Source organism: Cervus canadensis, chromosome 25, assembly GCF_019320065.1.
Source record: "Cervus canadensis isolate Bull #8, Minnesota chromosome 25, ASM1932006v1, whole genome shotgun sequence".
In the NCBI taxonomy this organism is placed as follows: Eukaryota; Metazoa; Chordata; class Mammalia; order Artiodactyla; family Cervidae; genus Cervus; species Cervus canadensis.
In genome coordinates, this window is record NC_057410.1 from 29,587,573 (window position 1) to 29,593,851 (window position 6,279).

Below are 6,279 nucleotides of genomic sequence, written 5' to 3' on the forward strand. Positions count from 1 at the left end.
AGAAAGACTAGAAACACAAAAGAAAGAAGAACTTCCCAACAAAGTGGGTTATTGAGATGACTGAAAGAAACTGTGGTGTGTGCTTTGGCAGCATATATACTAAAATCGGAATAAGGGGATTTCTTGGTGGTCCAGTGGTTAAAACTCTGCACTTCTACAGCAGGGGTTCAATCCCTGGTGGGGGAACTAAGAGCCTGCATGCCCAACAGTGGAGCAATACATAAATAAATAAATATTTAAAATTAAAAGAAATTGGAATAATACTAGAGAAGATTAGCATGGCTCCTGTGCAAGAATGACATACACATTCATGAAGGAAATTATGTAGTTCCTTTTATCTGAGACACTAGACGAATTAGGTCAATTACCAACTGTCTGCTTGATTTTGGAGGCAATGAAACAGATGTGGAGACCTCCAAAGTTCTGAAGGCCTAAGACTCAGTGATTTCAGAACAGGAATTAGCCGGAGGAAGCCAGAGGGACTTGAACTCATTTTTCATGTCTCTCTTACCATGGCTGCATGCCTTTCTGGTTTCTCAAAAAAAAATTTTTTTTTTTTTTGCTTTTCTAATTCAGAGATAGAAAACCTTGAGGAAAATGAAGATGAAGTTTATTCACCTAGATGTGCACATGGAATTTTGTGATCAATTCTGATATGATTTTCATATCTAGATGATTAATCAAGGTGAATTTTCATATAGACATTGGGTAAAGTCTTTATTCCTGATTTGTAGATTATCCACTTGGTGGGTTTTTGCAGACTCCATACTTGCACTGCCTTGGGTTTGGCAGAAAGTGTCAGAAAGAACATCAGGGGGACTTCCCTGGTGGCCCAGTGATTGAGAGTCAGCCTTGCAGTGCTGGGAACATGGGTTTGATAATCCCTGGTCAGGTTACTAGGGCTTCCCTGGTGGCTCAGCTGGTAAATAATCTACCTGGAATGCGGGAGACCTGGGTTCTATCCCTGGGTTGAGAAGATCCCCTGGAGAAGTGAATGGCTACCCACTCCAGTATTCTGGCCTGGAGAATTCCATGGACTGTATAGTCTGTGGGGTCGCAAAGAGTTGGACATGACTGAGCAACTTTCAGGGGAACTAATATCTCACATACTGCGGAGCAATTAGGCCACACAACTGGAGAGTCTGTGCACTGCAACAAAGATTCCTGCATGCCACAACTAAGACCCAAGGCAGCCAAATAAATAAATGAATTTTTTTAAAAAAAGAAAGACCATGAGGGGTAGACACAGATGTTATGTTTGCAAGTGTGTGTATGTGAGCGACTTTGTGTAGGTAAAATAATATGCATTTATTTCACTCACTTTTTTTGGTAATGCTAATTACATTTTGAGCTTATATATTTATTTGGGAGTCTGTTTAATAGTGGCCTCTACCACTAGATAGTAAGCTTCATGCAAGACTTATATTTATTTCATGCACCATTTCACACTCAACATTTATCATAGGACTAATCACATAGTAGTCAGTCAACAAATGAAAGAATTCTGTGTGCCTCTGCTCTTATCTACTGGTTTGGATAATGAGAAGTGCCTTTCCAGAGGCTGGAAGGATTCTGTACTATGGCAAGTGGAGGAATCGGAGATGAGCCACAGACTGGGATCAGATCTCTCCAGGTGAGGCTGGCAGCCCTAGGGCAGATCCCTTGTTGACATCCTCTGCCCATCACTGGCTGTATCTTATGGTAAAACCTAGGGCACAGGCCAGGGAGTGATCCAGGGCTGTGGATGGGAGGAGGTGAGTCCTGGGTATCAGAATAGACATCTTATTCCAGCTGCAATTGTTCCAGATGTGGCAGGGTTCCCAGCCCACTGACCTGCTGGGCACTGGTGGGGGGGGTGTTGGTGGCATGAGTCAGAGAGGAATGTGGGGCTGGTTGTTTGGGAGTTTCGCTCTGTGAGGAGAAGCCGGTTCCCCATGCCTGTCGGTTCTCTAATGGCATCCCCAGGGCAGAACCTAGAAACAATCAGTTGAAGAAGACAGAATGAGCAGCCACACTCTTCTGAATCCCCCAGGATGTTGACAGGAGAATTTAATTAGATATTAATGGGCAGAGGACAATCCATAGACCATCAAGGTATCATCGAGTGTTTCAATGGAAAGGATGTTTGAGAGCTCATCTTATCCATACTTCTGCCTTGATCCCACATAAATAAAAATCTCTTCTTCCCTTGAAGATTTTTTTGGCCTATAACATGGAGGCCTTACCAGGGCAGTGAGAGCTTGGTGTAAATTCTCCCATCGCCCTGCTAGGACTGAGTGAATGCACCAGATAGATCCTCACATTTACTCCCTACTTCTTCACCCGGCATGAAGCGGTGGGCCATGGCTGCAGGTGTGGAGAGGCCCTAGTTCTTGGGTCTTACTGGAGAGGGGACCTATGAATCTTGTAAATGTGATGACATCGGCAATGACAGACTCTTCAGCCGCCTGCTAGTCTGTAATTGAAGCCAGGAATTCAGCACACGCTCGGCCACACCCAGCCTTCACGGGTTCCCAGAAGCGGGTTCCTGCACAGCCACCAGGCTGGGAGGACCCTCACTGAACCAACGCTCCCTGACAAGTCCAGACCCTCACGCTGCCTCCTAAATCCCCAAACCAAGCGATAATCTCATCCCTCTTTCTGTTTCCATCCCCAGTGGTGCCTAAATTGTTCTTGCAAATTATTCCCAGTTGTTAAATCCCCAGTAAATGAGATTCAATCTCTATGATAGCATCATGGGATGTTCTTTCACTTTGATTTAACTGAAAAATTTTGTGTTATAATCAGAGCCTAAAATTGATCAAGCCAGAAAGCATCTACACTGCTTTGAAGCCCCAGGCAAATAGGTTGGGGATTTTTCCTGCTGTTCTCCACCTCTCTCCATAATGAGATGCTTTGTTTCAGTGAATGAATCGGCCTTGATCCAGACTTTCAGACTCTATGAGAGGACATTTCAACCCTCCCTCTGCCTCTAGGCAGGACTGAATTTAACTCGTCCCAGACTGAAGGCTGTCTCTTCTAGACCTTGTTTCAAGATTTCCTCAGTTTTCAGCATCTTCTGGTTGAACATGCACAGCTCTTTGCCTTTGCTGTCTAATTTCAATTTCCTTTGGCAATTCCAACCCATTACTTGTCACTGTGAAAAGGGAGATCCAGGGAATGCCCTGGCAGTCCAGTGATTAGGAGCTGGCACTTCCATGCTGGGGGCCTAAGATCCCGTAAGATCACCTGCTGTACCCCGCCCACCCCCCACCCAAAAAAGGAGATCCAGGTGTCTCTTAGAACTCTCCAGCTAAAAGTTCTCAGTTCTTTTATAAAGCTTCTCAAATGTTAGTTTATGTTTCATGTCTGTCTTCCTTGTACCAGAAGAGGAAGAGGAAAGTTATTTGAATTTTGCCTCATTACCTGAGCACTGTTGACCTGAGCTAGTGGTCCATGTTTTTGTCACTTTGTTATTGTGCCCCACCCCCAATATATCTCATCCTTTCTTTGGACTGAGGCCTCAGATGGAGTTTTCTGTCTGGGATGCCTTTTCATCTCTCATCATTCTGACTTTCTGTTACTTTAATGCCCTGTTCCATTTTCTCTCTCTCTGCCTGTCAATTGCCTTTCCTAAGTGCATTTGTGTTCCCAATCCTTCTGATTCCCTCTCTCAGTCATGTGAAGAACTTCATTCAGCTGGCTTCAAGATCTGCATTCACTTCACTGTCTTTAATACGAAGTCCAGATGAAAAAAGTCCTGAGGAGCAGACAGGGGACCAGTAGCAGAGTATTACAGGGGTATAGAATAGTACAGAAGTCAAGAACCCCAGGGTTCTAGTGTGGGTAACTCTGGGCAACTCATAACCTCTCTGGCCTTTCAGTTAATTGTTTGGACAGGGAAGTATTGCATTAGGTCATCTCTGAGACCACTATAAACTTGAAATATTATGAATTTGTGTTTTCCTTTCCTTCTTGGTCTCCTCCAAAATTATTGACAGAACTCTACAAGCAGGGAGATCAGAGAATAAAAGAAAAATGAATTCAAAGACATGATTGGAACTCACCGAGGAAGAACTATGTGAAGACCAAGGAGAAGGTGGCCACATGCAAGCCAAGGACAGAGGCCTCAGAAGAAGTTAAACCTGCCAACACCAAAAAAAAAAAAAAAAAAGGGAGCAAGAGAGACACCTAATTAGTAGGGGTTTGAAAAAGCCATTTTAGTGTTGTAAGCAGTGCTGGTGGTAATGACTGGGAATTTGTAGCAAGGACCAGGGAGGTCAATCTTGTAATATTACAGAAATACATGTGATATGTTTTAGAGGGTAGGGAAGTGGCTATGGCTTAAGCCTTACAACCTTTGTACAGTGATCCTGTAGCCTAGAAATATGCTTATTCTACCTCAGGAAGATGAGCCCACCTTCACTAGAGTCACTAAAAAAGACTACATGTTGTTCTTACTCATTTCTTTCTTAGAAACCCCCAAGTCCTATGTGAGTAAATAAAGGCTAGTTCTATCTGGAGCTAAAAAAAAAAAAATCTTCATTTTCTAAATGGAAGTCAAATTTCTTCTATGATATATTGGCTGTTATGCTTCATAACAATCCCTGTAAAATAAAAGAGCATAAAACCCAGTCATTTATAAGGTTATGTGGCTGTGTGTGTGTGTGTAATTCACGTGATTACTACTGTTGACTAGAAGAGACCTAGAAAATGTCACACTGACCATGTCACTTACCCTAAGCAGAGACAGACTGACATTAGTTTAAATAACTGGGCCACTTAGATATTTTTAAAGGAGATCCCTGAAGAGCTAAAGGAGTTGGGGGAGATGAATATTTATGAAATACTACTCTATGCTGGGTATTATTAAAGACTCTTTATATACCATTTTGGCCTAAATATAAGGTGAAGTTGTATCTTCCCAAAATAAGTTCCTAGAAAAGAAGTTGGTTTATATATGAATCCTCATAAAATAAAGTCTTATATTGTAGAATATGTTTTCAATTACTTGAATTTGAAAAATTAGGTTCTTTTTTGGGGAAGACACGTCAGCCAGAAAAAACAACAAACACCACCCCCCCCCCAAATAAAAACAGAATCAATGCTACTTTGAATTGCTTATAGAGGCTATTTGATGGAATCTGTTAAAACAGACAAAACAAAACAAAAACTACTTCAGTTTCCGGAAACATGACAGGCTAGGTTATTTGAATCAACTTTCCTGCTGAAAACCACTAAAAATGCTAGATGAAATATTTAAAACATCTTAAAAGCATCAAAAAGCTGACAAGATAGTAAGGAATTATCAGGTCAAATTTAATGAAAGGTGAAAATTCAAAGTGGTAAGTGGAATAAAGAGGCAAGTTTTGACCAGAAGATATTTGCTGATTAAGGCAAACTCAACTCTGGTCTCAGAAGTTAAAACTCAGGATTGGCTAAAGTGGGGAGTCTGATAGGAAACCTTTCCAATAACATACTGAAGAATCAAAGGGTTACATCCTTAGGGTAAGGGTGAAACAGCTGCTGCTGCTGCTAAGTCACTTCAATCGTGTCCAACTCTGTGTGACCCCATAGACGGCAGCCCACCAGGCTCCCCCGTCCCTGGAATTCTCCAGGCAGGAACACTGGAGTGGGTTGCCATTTCTTTCTCCAAGGTGAAACAGTATAGTAATCCTAATTCTTCTTCTACCTCCTGAAGGACTGCAAGAAGGTGTCCCTGGTGCTGAACACAGCAGCGGGGAGATTCTGAGCCAGCCGGATTTGTAGCCAAATTTACATTACCTAGGTAATAAAAAAACCATCAAACCTTGAATTTTAGAATGATGCCAAACAAGTATTTCCCTAGGCATCTGGCAAAGGTAAAACGCAAATCCTCCCTTGGTGAAAACACTTTAATCCTAACCTTCAAAAATGCCCACAAGTTGTTCTTCAAAGGCAATGAATAAGCAAGCACACAGGGAGGGAAGGCACCGTGAAAGAGAATCAGCAATAACGACAGACAACAGAGACAGATTCATGACAAATTCAGACATTGAAATTCTTAGGAATATAAGACAAGCTAGAAAATAGTTACAGGGAACATATGAAAAGTGACCTAGTGGATTTGAAACAGAATTAAGTACAGAAAGTACCCTACATACAAATGAGTTTTGTTCTGAGAGTGCATTCGAAAGTCCAATTTGTTCATGAGTCCAACAAAGTTAGCCTAGGTATCCAACTAACACAATTGGCTATATAGTACTGTGAGTAATAGGCTTATAATACTTTTCACACAAATAATATATAAGAAACAAACAC

General features: G+C 41.9%; 1 pseudogene; it reads left to right on the forward strand.

Moving 5' to 3' along the window:
- The first annotated feature begins 235 nt into the window (after window positions 1-235).
- Window positions 236-330, forward strand: LOC122427850 (annotated as a pseudogene).
- Window positions 331-6,279: the final 5,949 nt, after the last annotated feature.